Raw genomic sequence first — 19,491 nt, forward strand, 5'->3', positions numbered from 1 at the left:
GGTAGTCATTCCATAAACAAGGACTAGACTCAGTCATTTTGTCTGAAACGGGAGCTGTGAGGTTTACCAGTGGACTGGAGAGGCACACTGGCGACACTGTCAACTGCCTCAATTGATTCAACCTCCCTTGGGGGTCCCCAGAAATTGTCACTGTTTTCTTCCCAGTGGAATGATGTGCACTTTTGTTACTGTATTTTCTATGTGGCACAAGGTATTAACTTACTTTCTTCCCCCAAATATAATGCATCTCAGGGCTGGTCATAAGAGACTTCTATGTGTTTAACAAAACACCATGCATTCTTCAGATGATTGTGGAGATCTCTGAAATGAAATGAAATGAAATGAAATGAAATGAAATGAAGCTACCCTTGATTTCTCAGGGAAAAACCTGGAAGAATGTGTCTGTGTGTGTGTGTGTGTGTGTTTGTGTATGCGTGTTTCTGTCTGTCTGTATGTGTGTAAACATCAATCTCTCCTTTCCACCTCTTCCAAAATAAAATTCTTAAAAATAGTTAATTGGAGTTCAAAATGCTTTTCTAATAGAGACAATGTTATTAAAATTAGTAGCAAAATATAAGACATGTATCTTGATTTAACTGTGCCCATAACTAACAGCTGGCAACTCATCTTTGACATTCAGAGCTTGGGCACTAAATGCAAGAAGGTATGGAAAACTCAGGAGTCAAATATGTAATGTAATAATTTAATGTAATATTTTTATTTAAAAATACATCATATTGACAAATAATGCCAATGGGCTAGACACTGGTTTCATAAGGTTTAGAGGATATCCTCCCAACTATATGCATGCATGCGTTACTCATCTCCAGACATCCAAACTGTCTAAATTTCACATCCTACTCCTACATTCCTACTGGGCACAAATATTTGGGTGAAGGTTGCCTGAGTAATGAACTTTTTTGAAGATGTGTGCAGCCACCCTAATATCTTGTTTGGATTTGGCAATATATCAAAAGTACACATTTTAAGGCATTTCCCTAGGGAGATGGATGCCCATCAGGCACACACAGTTGGGTAGAAGTATTTGTATTTAAATACATAGGGAAGTCAGCCATACCTTTGACTCTGTATCTGATTTAATATTCCAAATTAATTTTTCAGCTTTTTAACATGTCCTGGCTGTTATTTTGGAACTCAGATATTTTATAAAACCTGGAGTTCATGTGTGAGTCATTGCTGTGTTTTCACATTTATCATGACAAAGGCAGCAGCAACATCTCTGACATGAGGAGTGAGGAAGAGGGCATGTTATAAATCATGGTTGGAGAGAACTATTTGTAATTTAGGAGTTTATTTGGATAAGGCATATATATACAATACCTGTTCCTACTGTGATCCAACAGAGCTGAAGGAGTGTGAATTATTGAATGGAAATCCACATTGGTGTTACTTATGTAGACAATCTGGTGATTGCAGGTTTGCTGTATAGCTTTCCATTATGAAACTAATGTTTCCTCCATGGCTAATGGCACAGGCAGGAAATCTCATGAAATGCTGCTCGGTAAACAAAAATGAGAGGGCTAATATTTTTCTACTACTAAAGATTTGTTACCTTCAATACTAAAAGAGTTACTGCATTAATATTGGTGAAATAATATCCTTAAGAGCCATTGTTTCTAAAACTGGGAGATACCCACACATTCTTATCCAGATTATTGCATTAATATTGGATTGTAAAATAACCATCCTGGAGACAAGTGGTAAAACAATTTTTAAAGTGCAGAGACTTATATTGCATGTCAAGTGATTATTTTCAGGGAGTAAAAATCAAATTCTCTTTGCTATGCAGCAGGATGGTATTTTATGATAATAGAAGATACTTGAAAACAAGTCTTAATGTAGTTTTAGAAATTAGTCCTCTACTTCTTAACATCACCTTTACAAATGATTCATCGATGGCTGCTGCCAACATCCTTTTTACCCACTTACCTCATTTTGCCCTTCTCATTTTTTTTTCTTTTTATTCTGGCAGTTTATGATGCTTATAAGAACTAGAGATTCAGGGGGAGGAGTCAAGATGGCGGAGAAGTAGCAGCTAGTAGTAGTAGAAAGCCTGAACAGACTCATAACCTGTAAGGAGATTGAAACAGTCATCAAAAATCTCCAAACTAACAAAAGCGCAGGGCCAGACGGCTTCCTTGGGGAATTCTACCAAACATTTAAAGAAGAACTAATTCCTATTCTCCTGAAACTGTTCCAAAAAATAGAAATGGAAGGAAAACTTCCAAACTCATTTTATGAGGCCAGCATCACCTTGATTCCAAAACCAGACAAGGATCCCATCAAAAAAGAGAACTACAGACCAATATCCTTGATGAACACAGATGCAAAAATTCTCACCAAAATACTAGCCAATAGGATTCAACAGTACATTAAAAGGATTATTCACCACGACCAAGTGGGATTTATTCCAGGGCTGCAAGGTTGGTTCAACATCCGCAAATCAATCAATGTGATACAACACATTAATAAAAGAAAGAACAAGAACCATATGATACTCTCCATAGATGCTGAAAAAGCATTTGACAAAGTACAGCATCCCTTCCTGATCAAAACTCTTCAAAGTGTAGGGATAGAGGGCACATACCTCAATATTATCAAAGCCATCTATGAAAAACCCACCGCAAATGTCATTCTCAATGGAGAAAAACTGAAAGCTTTTCTGCTAAGGTCAGGAACACAGCAGGGATGTCCCTTATCACCTATGCTATTCAACATAGTACTAGAAGTCCTAGCCTCAGCAATCAGACAACAAAAGGAAATTAAAGGCATCCAAATCGACAAAGAAGAAGTCAAACTATCACTCTTCGCAGATGATATGATACTATATGTGGAAAACCCAAAAGACTCCACTCCAAAACTGCTTGAACTTGTACAGAAATTCAGTAAAGTGTCAGGATATAAAATCAATGCACAGAAATCAGTTGCATTTCTCTACACCATCAAAAAGACAGAAGAAAGAGAAATTAAGGAGTCAATCCCATTTACAATTGCCCCCAAATCTATAAGATACCTAGGAATAAACCTAACCAAAGAGGCTAAGAATCTATACTCAGAAAACTGTAAAGTACTCATGAAAGAAATTGAGGAAGACACAAAGAAATGGAAAAATGTTCCATGCCCCTGGATTGGAAGAATAAATATTGTGAAAATGTCTATGCTACCTAAAGCAATCTACACATTTAATGCAATTCCTATCAAAGTACCATCCATTTTTTTCAAGGAAATGGAACAAATAATCCTAAAATTTATATGGAACCAGAAAAGACCGCGAATAGCCAAAGGAATATTGAAAAAGAAAGCCAAAGTTGGTGGCATCACAATCCCGGACTTCAAGCTCTATTACAAAGCTGTCATCATCAAGACAGCATGGTACTGGCACAAAAACAGACACATAGATCAATGGAACAGAATAGAGAGCCCAGAAATAGACCCTCAACTCTATGGTCAACTAATCTTCGACAAAGCAGGAAAGAATGTCCAATGGAAAAAAGACAGCCTCTTCAATAAATGGTGTTGGGAAAATTGGACAGCCACATGCAGAAAAATGAAATTGGATCATTTCCTTACACCACACACGAAAATAGACTCAAAGTGGATGAAGGACCTCAATGTGAGAAAGGAATCCATCAACATCCTTGAGGAGAACACAGGCAGCAACCTCTTCGACAGAATGGGAGAAGACAACTGACAGAATGGGAGAAGATATTTGCAAACGACATATCAGATAAAGGGCTAGTGTCCAAAATCTATAAAGAACTTAGCAAACTCAACACCCAAAGAACAAATAATCCAATCAAGAAATTGGCAAAGGACATGAATAGACATTTCTGCAAAGAAGACATCCAGATGGCCAACAGACACATGAAAAAGTGCTCCATGTCACTCGGCATCAGGGAAATACAAATCAAAACCACAATGAGATATCACCTCACACCAGTCAGAATGGCTAAAATTAACAAATCAGGAAATGACAGATGCTGGCGAGGATGCGGAGATAGGGGAACCCTCCTACACTGTTTGTGGGAATGCAAGCTGGTGCAACCACTCTGGAAAACAGCATGGAGGTTCCTCAAAATGTTGAAAATAGAACTACCCTATGACCCAGCAATTGCACTACTGGGTATTTATCCTAAGGATACAAACGTAGTGAACCGAAGGGGCACGTGCACCCGAATGTTTATAGCAGCAATGTCCACAATAGCCAAACTATGGAAAGAACCTAGATGTCCATCAACAGACGAATGGATAAAGAAGAGGCGGTATATATACACAATGGAATACTATGCAGCCATCAAAAGAAATGAAATCTTGCCATTTGCGACGATGTGGATGGAACTAGAGGGTATCATGCTTAGCGAAGTAAGTCAATCAGAGAAAGACAATTATCATATGATCTCCCTGATATGAGGGAGAGGAGATGCAACATGGGGGTTAATGGGGTAGAAGAGTAAATGAAACAAGTTGGGATTGGGATGGAGACAAACCATAAGTGATTCTTAATCTCACAAAACAAACTGAAGGTTGATGGGGGAAGGGGGGTTGGGGGGGTGGGCTTATGGACATTGGGGAGGGTATGTGCTATGGTGAGTGCTGTGAAATGTGTAAACCTGGCGATTCACAGACCTGTACCCCTGGGGATAAAAATATATTATATGTTTAAAAAAAATAAAATTTATTAATAAAAAAATAAAAATAATAAAATAAAATAAAACAGAGGGGAAAAAAAAGAACTAGAGATGCTGCAACTTAGAAGCTGACATATTTAAAGCACCAACTAGACTATTGCACATGTTCAAATTGTGTCATTTTGCCTACCCTAATCCTGTGGACAGGAGAATAATTCTCCATCCATCTTTGTAGCCTAGAAACCATAGATTAAACAAAAAGTCCTTAATTCTAGAAAACACAGAGTGAATCATGAAGTGGGAGAGGCACCTCAAACTGAAGAAGTAGAAGTTCTACATGTTTCCAAAACTAGAAACTTGTACCAGGCTAAACAAGACAATATTAAATATTTATTGTTAGAAAACATGAAAGAAGAGATTTACCATATATTGCATTGAAACAGTAAGATAAGATGAGGTACTGACTGAGAAATTTATACAAATCTACCTGAGTTACTGTGGGAGTAGTTTACAGAAAAGTGCATGTGTGGCTAATTCTAAAGAGAAGGAGTGAGTGAGAAAACATGAGGTAGTCTTATGAAGAAAGATCAGACAGCCAGGTTGTAACCAGCAGTGTTAGCCTCATTTAAGGAGCTGAAGTTGATGTAGATATGACTCAAATCTATTACATCCCCAGCCCCTAAGAACAGTGTTTTCCCCTACTATCAGAATTCCCCTTAAACTTATACCAGAACTCTGGTGTGTGTGTGTGTGTGTGTGTGTGTGGGTGGGTGAGTGGGTATGTTTGTGGAAATAGATATGGACTTATAATTATTTGGGCAGGTAAGAAGACGAAGAATCTCTCCTAGCTCAGTTGGTTACAGTGAAGATGGGTATCACAACGTAGTCTGTGCCAGTAAGAATTCTTTCCTGTCCTACAGAAAAAAAGTTAAGGCAAGATTAGTAAGACATGTGGGACATCTTGTTGGCTCAGGGGGTTAAAGCCTCTGCCTTCAGCTCAGGTAATGATCCCAGGGTCCTGGGATCAAGTCCTGCATTGGGCTCTCTGCTGAGCAGAGAGCCCGCTTCCCTCTCTCTCTCTCTCTGCCTGCCTCTCTGCCTACTTGTGATCTGTCTCTCTGTCAAATAAATAAATAATCTTAAAAAAAAAAATCTTTAAAAAAAAAAGATTAGTAAGACATGTGATTCTGTCCCCATGTAAGAAAATACGCAATGGAAAAAAATATCTCACTTATTCATTCAATCAGCAATTAATTATTGAGGATCTACTATGATCCAGRAATTTTTTTCCTAGGCCTTGGGGATTTTACAAAGAGCAACAAAAACAAACAAGCAAAGATTAATGCCTGGTGAGAGCTTACATTATCATGTTCTTTGTTCAGTAAGTCCTCAGATTAAAATATTAAGAACAAAGTTGTTGTTGTTGTTGTTTTTCTCTCACTGAGAATAGACCTTTAGGAACATTTTATCTAAATCTCAACCACTTTTCAACTTGTGAAAATTATATTCTCAAATACTAGGTGTTTCATATGTTCCAGCCTGCTTTTCTTCATAAAAATGTTAGAATTTTTAAAGTACTTTGTTGACCAAATAATACAGATGTGAATCTAATCTTCTGATGGAGGGAGATATATATATATACATACATATATATACATATATATACACCTCCATATATAGATATAGATATAGATATAGATATATGAAACAAGGCAAAGTTTTTGGTTTTATACATAAGTTCATAGACATTCAAAATGATTTAAACTGATTTTCTCACTTTGTAAGAAGTTTATTATTTTTTTTTCCTATTTTATTTTACTTTACTTATTGTTCTTGTCATGAGACTTGAATGTATCTTTATTTTTTTAAAGGATTTTATTTATTTATTTGTGAGAGAAAGAGCAGGAGCAGAGGGAGGGGCAGAGAGGGAAGGCACTAGGGCTCCTGTGAGCTGGATCCCAGGATCCTGAGATCAGGACCTGAGCTGAAGATAGATTATAACTGACAGCCACTCAGGTGTCCCTGTATCTTTATTTTAAGTGCAAATTATCAGACCCTATTCTCAGAAATTGATTCTGAAGGGCTAGGACTGGTTCTATCAACAGCCCTTTTTTCCCCAAGTAATTATGATTTAGGTGGTTTAAGTAACACACTTTAAAGTATACTGAATTCAGAATGATTCACTTAAAGTCATAAGTATGTTGTAGTAACCTTTCTACCAATTATGCAATAGTAGCTTCCCAAACCACAAAAAATTGATAATCTTTCTGAAGACATTATAAAATGACTACTATTAAGTGAACATTTTCTTAGAAAAGTTTGTAAATTAAAAATCACAAATAAGTAGATCTGCCGTGTTTTCATTTTTTTAGGATAAGTTTCTAAAAACACTAACAAAATGAAGTCATTTTGCTAGCAGAGCTATAAATGTTCTTTGGTGCTCCTCCATATGAAAATTTAAAATCAGAAAACTTCAGTAGAACTGGATCTATATCATCTTTATTTTTATTTTTATTGTGTTATGTTAGTCATCATACAAAACATCATTAGTTTTTGATGTAGTGTTCCAACATTCATTGTTTACATATAACACTCCGTGCTCCAGGCAATACCTGCCTTCCTTAATACCTACAACCAGGCAAACCCATCCCCCAACCCCCCTCCCGTCTAAAACCCTCAGTTTGTTTCTTGGAGTCTACAGTCTTTCATGGTTCCTCTCCCCCTTCAATCACCCCCCCCTTTATTTTTCCCTTCCTTCTCCTAATGTCCTCCATGGCATTCCTATCTTCCACAAGTAATTGAAACCATATGATAATTGACTTTCTCTGCTTGACTTATTTCACTCAGCATAATCTCCTCCAGTCCCATCCCCGTTGATGCAAAAGTTGGGTATTCATCCTTTCTGATGACTGAGTAATATTCCATTGTAATAATGGACCACACCTCCTTTATCCATTCATCCGTTGAAGGGTATCTCAGCTCCTTCCACAGTTTGGCTTTTGTGGACATTGCTACTATGAACATTGGGGTATATATGGCCCTTCTTTTCATTACATGTATATCTTTGGGGTAAATACCTAGTAGCGCAATTGCTGGGTCATACAGTAGCTCTATTTTTAATTTTTTTGAAAAATCTCCACACTATTTTCCAAAGTAGCTGCACCAGTTTGCATTCCCACCAACAGGGTAAGAGGTTCTCCACATCCTCTCCAACATTTGTTGTTTTCTGCCTTATTAATCTTTGCCATTCTAACTGATGTAAGATGGCATCTCAATGTGGATCTGTAGCTTAATAAATTTAGAGCAAATGATATGATTGACTCTAAGTAATGCAGGACAAATAAACACATGTTTAGTGAAGGAAGTGTTTGACATATAATGGTAGAAATCTCAAATTTAATCCTATTCTTTTGGAAACTGCAATGTGGTTAAATTAGATCTATGTCAAAAACATCTAAATCTTTACATAAAGATGGTAAATTACATGGAGAACAAAGACACTATGCTGGTAGTCCTGGGATAAACCACTTTTTTTTTTTTTTTAACATTTATTATCTGTGTCAGTAGTTCTGTAAATGATTTTAAAAGATTTTTTCTTCTGTTGCTATTTATGAGTATTAGATCTCTTCAGCCCAAAATATAAACTCTACTTTCGCTCTGGAGAAATGTCAAAGCTTAGGTTTTATAATCTCAGGGTTGAAAAGGTCATTAGAGGATATTTGATCTAAAGTTCCTTTCGATGTTTAAATCCTCTTTCAATATCTTTGCAGAAATATTGCCTAGTCTCATAGATTCTAACCATGAGAGTTATTCCATTGATCAACAACACAAATTAACTGAAGGAAATTAGTTTGTCTTTAATATTGCTGAATTTTATTTGTTAGTTTAATTTTTATTGATAATGTGCCAAAATCTGTTTGTCTTCCAGTCTTTACCTTAGTTCCAGCATTATCCTTTGGAAAATATGGAAAATACCTTAACTCTCTTCTTCTTGAAATGAGATCAAAGATTTTTGAAGAGAGAAATGATTGTGTACCTCTCCTCTCCAATTTCTCATTTCAAATCCATTTTTCTTTAGTTTTTGTAATATTTTATATAATGGGTCAACTTCTCTGAATAATAACTTTTGAATTATCTATATTCTTCTTGAGATTCCACTTTTTTAATTCTAGCATCATCACTTGTAAAGATACAGTCAACAATAAAAAATGGTATTGTATGTAGATTAGTCAATCATCTCTTCAAATATTACAATTGCTGGAAGTGGATTTCAACACAGAAAGGATTTCTGGAGAATTCACCACTGAACTGTGAGAAGGATCTTATGTAGATTCTGGTTCTATGTTGCAGGGCCATCATGTTGTGGAACACTAGAACACATTAATTTCATGGAAATGAGGGACAAGAGTGAGTGAGAGATTAAAAATTCCAATTATATGGGGCACCTGGGTGGCTCTGTTAAGTGTCTGACCTTTGATTTTGACTCAGGTCATGATCTCAGGGTCATGAGATCAAGCCCTGTGTTGGGCTCCATGCTCAGCTGGGGGTGTACTCCAGTTTCTCTCTCTCTCCCTCTACCTCTGCCCAACCCCCCCCCACCGGTTGTACATGCACAGTCTCTCACTCTCTCTTTCTCTCTCTCTCTCTCAAAACAAATAGATCTTTTTAAAAATTTCAAATTATGGGGGCACCTGTGTGGCTCAGTGGGTTAAAGCCTCTGCCTTTGGCTTAGGTCATGATCCCAGGGTCCTGGGATCGAGCCCTTCATTGGGCTCTCTGCTCTGTGGGGAGCTTGCTTCCCCCTCCTCTCTGCCTGCCTCTCTGCCTTCTTGTGATCTCTGTCAAATAAATAAAATATTTAAAAAAAATTTTTTAATGATGGAAAAAAATAAGGGATAAATTTAGCCCAAAGTTGATATCAATAAAATGAATAGTGGCAAGAAAAGAGGGACATGCTTTTTTTCTGAGATGAGACAAAACAGGGAGAGATAGATTTTGGAATAAAAAGGAAGACTATGCTGGTATTCTGGGTCAAATGACTTGGGTTTTCACAAATGAAGTAGAAACTACTTTCTACAGATAAAAATGACAGCTGCAGTAGCCTGCTTATAGATTTGAGGAAAGAAAATAAATCTTAGATAACAGCTGTGGTAAATGCAACAAAGTCTATATCAGATGACTAAAAATGGCTGTCAAACAGCAATGGGACATCAGAGAGGATACATTTATACTGGTCATATTTGGTATTGTAACAAGTTATCCTCTAGCAAATTATAGTATGTTAAATGAAGAGGAGAAAAGGAAAAAAAAATGAGATTTCCTGGATATATAATTTTACAGGAATTGTATGAAATATTTTTCTTATGATCAAAATTTTTCTACAGTGTATTTTTAGGACTTCTGGCTTAGACAGGATATTGTAAACTTGTTTCTCTGTTTTTCTCCCCGCTAAGTACACCAATAAAGGGTAAATATCAAAAGAAGCAAGCATAAATGAACCCTGAAAGATGATTATTAGGGTTCTCTTAGGAAACAGAGCCAGTAGGATACACAGAGAGAGGCAGAGAGATAGAAAGAGAAAGAGATCTGTTGTAAAGAGTTGGCTCACACACAATTATGGAGACAGAATTTTGAACCAACAAGATCTAATTGATGTATACTGAACATTCTTCCTAACAAAAGCAGCATATGCATTTTTTAATTTTTTTCTCAACATTTCTCCCAAGGTATCCATGGAATATTCACCAAGTAAACCAAATCTAGTTTCATAAAACAAACCTCAACAAATTTAAATAATTTAAGTTATACAGAGTATGTTCTCTACCCATAGTGGTTAGTAAATAGAGATCAGTAACAGAAAGACAACAGCCACATTTCCAAACATGTAGAAATTGAATAATACATTTAGATAATCCAGGTGTCAAAGAGTGAGTCTTAAAGGAAGTTTTTAAAAATCACATAAAATAGAATAAAAATGAAAATCCAGTGTATTGAAATATATGGGATACAGTGAAAGTATTGTTGGGAGATGAATGTGTAATACTAAATGCATATATGAGAAATAAGAAAAGGTTTCAAATAAAATAGTTTACCTAAGAAACTAAAAAAAAAAAAAAAAAGTAAAAATAAACCCAAAGCAAGAAGGAGGAAGAGAATAATAAAGAGCAAAAATCATTGAAATTGAAAGTAGGAAAACATCAGAGAAAGTGAGTAAAATGAATTTTTTTTTAAAAATTTGACAAAATTCATAAACCTATATCCAAGACATAAAACTGTATACTTTTACATTTATAGGAGTAATGGGCTTCTAAAATATTTTGCATTGTATTAATCATATTTGGATCTAGAACTGCAATTGACTCAGAACTGATGCACATACATACTTTCTTGGGTTAGAGAAGAGCATTTGATGAGTCTTCTAAAACATCTCTAAGGCAGAGTCACCCAAAATATTTTCTGCGACTTAAATTATATGCTATCTACATTTGAAATTGAATATGGTAAAATCTGTAGAAATTTACACTTGTTTCTGGAAGACATGAATGCAATTTATGATCCAAAATGTCAAACTACAAAAAAAAAAAAAAAAAATCAAAGGCATATGTGCTGAAACCTTCAAAAAATTCAGGACAAATTTTTCTTTTGGAAATGTTTATGCAGTTAGCTTATCTCATTTGTCTGCAATATCACATATACTTCAGTCTTTTAGGAAGGAATTCTTACCATATGCATGTTCCATTTGAATCTTAAAATATTCAGATCCCTTTACTATGACAATTATTATATACAAGTTATTTTGAAACAATAAATTATTTGCTCTATGCCTTCCTTTAGTATTTTATTCAATAGAAAGGTGACTTTTATTTTATAATCTTTATTTACCTAATTCAACTAAATTTCATATATCATTTCTCTAGTGGAGTGTGTGCATGTATGTGTATATATATATATATATATATATATATGAAATTTTCAAAATATATGTGTTGTACATAATCTAAAACAGTTTAGACAAAATATAACTATAAGAAAAATGTTGGTTCAAAAGTTCAAATTTTGAAATATTTAGTGTTGAGAAAAAGTGGCATTTGATTCTTCTGGGTAAATAAAAGTAAGAGGCAACTACAAACCAAGAGTGGTATAATCATACAAGGTAAAGAAGACTGTGATCTGAAATCTGAACAAGTTGCCCCCTGGCCACAGAACTTTACTTTTTTGAGCTGAACAGGAAGAACGGCTTTTCAAGTTCTACAATCAGGAGACTCCAGTTGAAATGCTACATGGTCACATATCCTGGAGCTCTATTTTTCTCCTTCAGTTAACACACTATATGAGAAAATAGTTGACAGATTTCTGAAGCCAGACCTGTAGTCTGTTATTTGTGCTTTCTCTTGTCTATGAATTGTATCATTTTCTGTTTCATTTTTTTCTTGTACATGTTCTGCTGACTGATTTATAATTTATGTAAGCAACACCTATCTCCACTAGTGCTCCATGCCATGCAGCACTGTCTGTTTTCTATAAGAAATAATGCTCTAAGGTGTTTCTGTTATTCCTGTAATATTTTTAAAAGTCAGAGTTAAAGATGGATATTCTTTACTCCACATTTAATTATAGCTTATTCTAATGAAAAATGACCATTTTTATACTTTTTTTGAATTTGAAGTTGGAATATGACTTTTTATTGCTTTGTGTAACAGAAAATGAAAACCTATTAGCTTTACTTGAAGGTGAAAATCCAGACACATCCTTAGTATGATCAATGATTTCTGCATCACAGGTTAAAAATGAAAAGAAAGTCATGAAAATGATTCTGCTATGATCTTCAAGTAGGTAATTATTTATCTGCTAATTATATCTATTTACTTTCCTGACTATTGGAGTCAGTACAGAATATCTTGTTATTAATATTAAGAGCCTAATAATAATAAGATATGTGCAATATTGGGATTAGGAAAAGGATCATGATTTGTGTTTTATAGTTCAAATATTCCCTCTCATTTTTTTTTCTAAATTTAGTAAACAAAATAGTGGTGTGAAAAGAATTTAGCAACTTTCTATTAAATGTTTTTGAATATCAGATCACCTAAGATACATTTTAGAAACATGATATCAGTATAGGAAGAGGGAACTGGAGCCAGGGATATCATATATCAAAATATTCCTACATTTGCTCTCATTAACTAATTAATGTTTTCAATGCAATGCCGATTAGGTAAGAGTGCTCTGCTCCCACTTTAACAGTCTTGCCCAAGTGGTATATCCATTAGTATCCCAAAATGCATCTGAGACCAATCTGAACGAATTAACAGCTTGTTGAATGCTCAGTAAATAAATGTCACATAAGTCCTGAAAGACTTAAATATTTAGCAAATTGTACAGAACTTGTTGTTTATATCTAGGAAGTTCCTTTTTATTTTATGAGACCCTAGGATATATATGAATTATTATAGGAAAGATTAGCTTTTCTCATAAAGGAGTTGTTCTAGGAAGACACATTTCCAAGCTTAGCACATAGATGGGGCCATTTGACAAATGTTTGGCTGCTAGTGATTGAGAAGAAAATATATGCACATGACCACGTTTAGTCTTGGGCTCATAGATATCTCCCAAACTACCTTCTGTTATCTCCCATCCAGTACCTCACTCAGTCTATCCAAACTTTTATCTAGTTAAACCTGCTGCCATTTGCAGGCCCTGTCCTTGCACAACCAGTATCTCCTTGTGTGATCAAGTCAATATAATATGATGAGAGGTTTGATGTCCTCATTTAATTTTCTCAGATCTCATTCAGTCCTTCTTGAAGATCAACATAAAACCAAGGATATAAAAACAATATCAAGTTTCTGTGATAAAAAGTATATACTAAGAACCAAATCATTACTTTCCACTTTAATATGAAGATACAGATAATTAAAACATCTTCTTTTTCAGTGTCCTTGTACTTGTGATTCTGAGTATGTATGATTGTATTGTGTGCATATATTCACAAGAACAGCTTTACCAGTGTCTGTCTGCCTATCTCTTATATATATGTACACACACACACACACATAGGTATATGGGTGTATATGAATGCATATATACACATACACATGTGTACATGTAGACACCAGCACTGATCTTGTAGATGGGACTATTTGTATGAGGACTGTTGGGAACGGTGGCCATGTGCATGTGGTCTTCACATATCCACTCAGCTGTATGAGAATGGTCCTTGGGCTTAGAAGATTACCAGGAGTTAGGAAACCCACACAGCCCATATTGGGCTTATCATTTCATGTCAGAATGCCTTTACCTTTTTACACTTGATATGTACTCTTTTGTTCTGTTTAACCATTTCCATAACATGATATGCGACCAACCCCACTACTACATTCAACTCCTAGAGGGGAGGAAATGAAGTTCTTTACCCACAGCATAAGAGGAGTTTGTGCAGAACATCACCTGCATGGCTTGTGGGGAGACCTCCAGATCATGGGGGGCCAATGCCCACTATTGAAGTTGACCTTGCTCTGCCTCTTTCCTACATGAGTGAAGCGTTGTTCCATCTAATGACTGTGTAGGTCATGTCTTTCTTGGTGTGATCCTGAACCGTGTAGTGGGTTGACTACTTTTTTTTTGGTAGAGTTGGACTCTTCCCCTCCAGATGTAACAGTAATAACTTGCTTTGCAAATAGTCACTCCCCTGTTTTTAGGGATAGGCATTTCCATTCTAAGTTACTTGTCAATATCATTAGAAATTTAACTATCCAATAAAAGCCAGATATTCTCAATTATTTGGACAAAATGTGCTTTAATGTATTCCATTTGCAGTATCCAGTTTCTTCTGCTCCATTTTACTTATATTTAAATAACACAGTTAATAATATCATCATAATTTCTAGGCAAAAACACAAACAATACCCCCAAAACAATAAAGAGCAGCAATATTAACAATGAAATAAATAAGTTACCCCTCCCACACACACAGATACACAGACTTTTCTCAAGAGAAAATGCTCTGTCTAAATATAATTTCAAAAATGGTCCCAGACAGCAAACAACAACAACAACAAAAACTGTTTAACTTCTTTGAGGCTAAATAATGCTCACCACAAAAAAGCAAACAAACAAAAAAACAAGTGAAGCAAGTGATACTTTGGGTCTTCAGTTTATATGTATGTTAGTTACTAAATGATACTTGCAAATGGTTTTCACAAAATAAGGGAAATTTTTTTAACAAAACATTAATATAGTCCTTATATATTTTATTTATCAGAAAAAAAAAATGCTAGCCATATTGAAGTTACAGGAACCAACAGTTGTTTTGATTTTACCATTCCCATGAAGGCTTCAGAATTTCTATACATACTTCATTTGGGGTAGGAGGTTATATTTCTGTGAAATCAAACTCACCATGATATATAATTCATCTTCCTCCAAACAGTTTCTGCCATAATTAAGCATCTCCATATGAAGTCCAAGAAGTTTTAGAGGAGTGGTTATCCTTGAAGGTTTGAAGCAGATTTATTTCTCCTTTGCTTTCCTCTTTTGTAATATATTGGAAATGACCTAACCTTTTCTTGTTTCATTTTGATGTATGTTATGGACTAAATATTTGTGTTCCCCCAGAATTCATATGTTGTAAGCCTATCCCTTGATGTGATACTATTGGGACTTAAGGTCTTTGGGAGGTAATTAGCATTAGGTGAGGTCATAAGGAAGAAACCCTCATGAATGGGATTGGTACTCTTATAAAAAGTCATAAGAGAGATTGCTTCCTCTCTCTATTCTCTACCACGTGAGGGTACAATTAAAAGTCTTCAGCCTAAAAGAAGTCTGTTACTAGAACTGAACCATGCTAGCACCCTGATCTTGGACTTCCAGCCTCCAATGTGAGGAATCAATTTCTGTTGTTTATAAGGGACTCAGGACAGACACCCTGGACAGAAACTGTCCCGCCTAAACAGAATAAGACAGTGAGTAAATGTTTTACAAAGTTGTGCTTAGCCCATTGTGAACAGATGCCTACCTGCCCTGGATTTTCTATCACTCCTCAAGACACATCCTGAAGTTATTTTGGATCAAATTTTATAGCTACTTCCTGGTGCAAATGGAGGCACTGCTTTGCTCCCATAGACTATTCCCCTTACCACAAAGCCTATTTGCTTTTCTTAGGTCATCTTACCTTCCTCTACTATAACAGAGTTTTCATTGGAGTTTATTTATAAAGCCAGACCCATGCTTGAGAAACTACATTTCTCAAGTGTGTGTGTTTAGTGTGATTGTTTCCCCATTGAAGACCTGCTTCCTTGACTCTTTGGGCCAAACCTGATGCTTTTTTAGTGGATTGTTATTGCACTAAACTCTCAGGGAGAATAAGCCCTTAGGAATAGGATTCCCTACTTTTCCTCCTCAGGGTAACTCCCTACCAAATTGTGACTATCCAGCTACAGTTATATATAGTTTAATTTATTAAAATGGTAAACATTATAGAAGGGAAAGTTTGATTATTATGAGTTTGTTATGGATTTATGTTTCTTGTTGCTGTTCTAACAAATTCCAAACTTAATGGCTCAAAACTATGAAAATGTGTTATATTGCAGTTCAGAAGCCCCATGTTCTAAAAATCAATGTTTCAGAAGGACTGCATTCCTTCTGCAGATTAGAAAAGAAACTTTTCTTTGCTTTTTCTAGCTTTTACAGGCTGCCTGCATTCGTTGTTTCAGGCAGACCCTTCCAGCAATAGCATCATTCTGACCTCTGCTTCATCATACCTCCATCTCTGTTTTGTCCATCCAGTTCCCTTTCATAAAGAGCCTTGTGATTACATTGGGTCCACCTAGATAATCCAAGATAATCTCTTCATATCAAGATTCTTATCTTAATCACATCTGCAGAGCCCTTTTGTCACAAAAGGTGACATTTACAGGTTCTGTGGATTAGGATGGAAACATCCTTGGAAGCTGCTATAGTCTGAATATTTGTATCTCTCCAAAATCCATACACTGAAATGCTAATGCCCATGGTGATGGTATTAGGAGGTGGGCATTTGGTAGGTACTTAGGTCATGAGGGTGGAGCCCTCACAAATGGGATTAGTGTCTTTATAAAAGAAGCCCCAGAGAGCTTCCTTGCCCTTTGCACCAGGTGAAGACCAAGTGAGAGAAGTAGGCAGTCTGCAGTCTGGAAGAAAACCCAACATGGTGGCACACTGATCTTGGATATTAGCCTCCAGAACTGAGAAAGAAGTTTTTGTTGTTGATAAGGTACCTTGTCTGTGGTATTTTGTTATAGCAGCCTCAATTGACAGAGAATGAGGACATTATTTATTCTGTTTACATTACTAGGGAATGTTGATTTCATAATATCTATTAGTCATCAAGGTAGACATGTTGAAAGGCAGTTAGTTAAAACAAAAAAACTGGAGTTCATTAGGTAGAGATTGGAGTTGTTAATATGGAAAGTATAAGTACTTAAGCAAAATTTAAAGTTAAGTGTTAAGATCCGATTACCTGGTAAATGCTGGATAGTGAACTGGTTAAGACTATTTTTACTTGACCAGATGGTCCTGGGGCTCAAATCGCAGCTCTGGCACTTACTACCTATGTAATTTTCTTAGGATTCATTTTTGGTATCTATAATAGGAAATTAATATTACGTACCTTACAGTGTACTAATTTGAATTAAAACAAAAATACAAGTGCCAAGTTAGAGTTTTTATTATAAGGAGAAATTATAGCTAAATTTGGAATTTCTGAAATTTAGTCAGAAGAGGGTGAGGGCATGTAGAATCAGCAAAGAAGAAATAAGTAAGAGGAAAATTAGAAAAGTGGTATCCTGACAGAGTAGAGAGGAAAATATTTCAATACCGAAAGAGGGGAAAATGGTGTCAAATGTTGTTTTGAGAGTTTATCTTACTTTGCTACATGAATACACCTTTATAGGAAAGGTTTCAATAGAAAGATGGAAGAAAAACTGATTGAAGTGGACTATAGGGAAAATAGGAGGAGAGGAAATGGAGGTAAAATACAGAACATTTTCATGAAGAGTTTTGCTTAAAGCAAAGAAATAGAGAAGTAACTATAGGAGATAGCGATAAAGTTTTTTGCTTTTTAATATGGGATACATTAGAGAATGTGTGTCTCAGGACGTACTCTAGTAAAGAGAATAAATTGGTGATGCAGGAAGGAAAGTCCAAGAGAAAGGACAAAGTTTATGAGAAAGCAAGTGTCCCAGTGTTCCGGTGGAAGGGCTGGCCACAGGAACACAGATATGTGGTTTTCATTGTCACTGGAGGGAATACAAAGTATGGATGTCTGGATTCATATAGTTTTGTATAAATAGTGGGGGTATGTAGAAGCTCTTGTGTTACAGCTTTTATTTCAAAGTTATACAAGAAGAGATGGAAAAGTATGAAACATTTTTTCAGAGAACTGGAAAGTAACTTGTCTATCGATATATAATCCAATTAAGAAGTATAGCTGAAAACTCGAGGTCATAATCACAAATGTAAAGCTAAGCTATTTAGCAATGTTGACTGTTTTTTTTTTAATTTAATTTGATTTTTATTTTTTATGTGTGTGTGTTCCAAAATTCATTGTTTATGCACCTCACCCAGTGCTCCATGCAATACGTGCCCTCCTTAATACCCACCACCAGGCTTAACCAACCCCTCAACCCCCTTCCCTCCAAAACCCTCAGTTTGCTTCTCAGAGTCCACAGTCTCTCATGGTTCATCTCCCCCTCTGATTTCCCCCAATTCTTCTCCTCTCCATCTCCCAATGTCCTCCATGTTATTCCTTATGCTATACAAGTAAGTGAAACCATATGATAATTGACTCTCTCTGCTTGACTTATTTCACTTAGCATAATCTCCTCCAGTCCCGTCCATGTTGATACAAAAGTTGGGTATTCATTCTTTCTGATGGAGGCATAATATTCCATTGTATATATGGACCGTATCTTCTTTATTCATTCATCTGTTGAAGGGCATCTTGGTTCTTTCCACAGTTTGGTGACTGTGGCCATTGCTGCTATGAACATTGGGGTACAGATGGCCCTTCTTTTCACTATGTCTGTATCTTTGGGGTAAATACCCAGTAGTGCAATTGCAGATTTATAGGGTAACTCTATTTTTAATTTCGTAAGGTATCTCCACACTGTTTTCCAAAGTGGCTGCACCAGCAATGTTGACTGTTTTTGTCAGACAAATTCACTTGCACAGTTCAGGTATAGAGTAGGCAGAAAATGGAGGTTAGCCATGGTTGGAGTACTTACTGTATGTAATAAAGATAAAAATGGAAAGAGAAGACAAATGCCTGCAAGAGAGCAATTACAATAATGTGTCCTAGACTGTGAGATGAATAAAGAGGGAAATGATATGAATTGAACAATGGATGGTAAAAAAATGTGATAAGGTCAAGGGTTTATATATCTGATTTGTTTTGAAATTTTGTTGAATAGAAATTCTAGTCTTCAGTCTCCAAGAATATTAGTGGAACTCTCACTTAACTTAGGGCCCTGCTCCTAGCCTTCTGCTGGTCTTCTGATTACTGTGATACTAGTGACAATATCAGAGAGTCATCTTTAAGTGTGATTTTGTGTAAAACTTAAACATTGCAGCTTCTCTAGATTTAGATCTTATGGTTATTTCATTGCTCTCCAAACTTCCTTGAACACTAAACAAAAACCCCATTTAACAGACATATTGCTGATATGCACATGTGTGTTGATAGAATTCATTTCTATCAAAAATTCAAGTGAATTTTGCTGCCCTGTATTTTCAGGTACTTTTTTTGCTGCATTAAATTCTGATATTTTATTCTTTTTCTTAAGAGATTTAATTTATTTGAGAGAGA

The sequence above is a fragment of the Lontra canadensis genome, unplaced genomic scaffold (genome assembly GCF_010015895.1).
Source record: "Lontra canadensis isolate GAN:19392208 unplaced genomic scaffold, GSC_riverotter_1.0 scaffold27, whole genome shotgun sequence".
NCBI classification, from domain to species: domain Eukaryota; kingdom Metazoa; phylum Chordata; class Mammalia; order Carnivora; family Mustelidae; genus Lontra; species Lontra canadensis.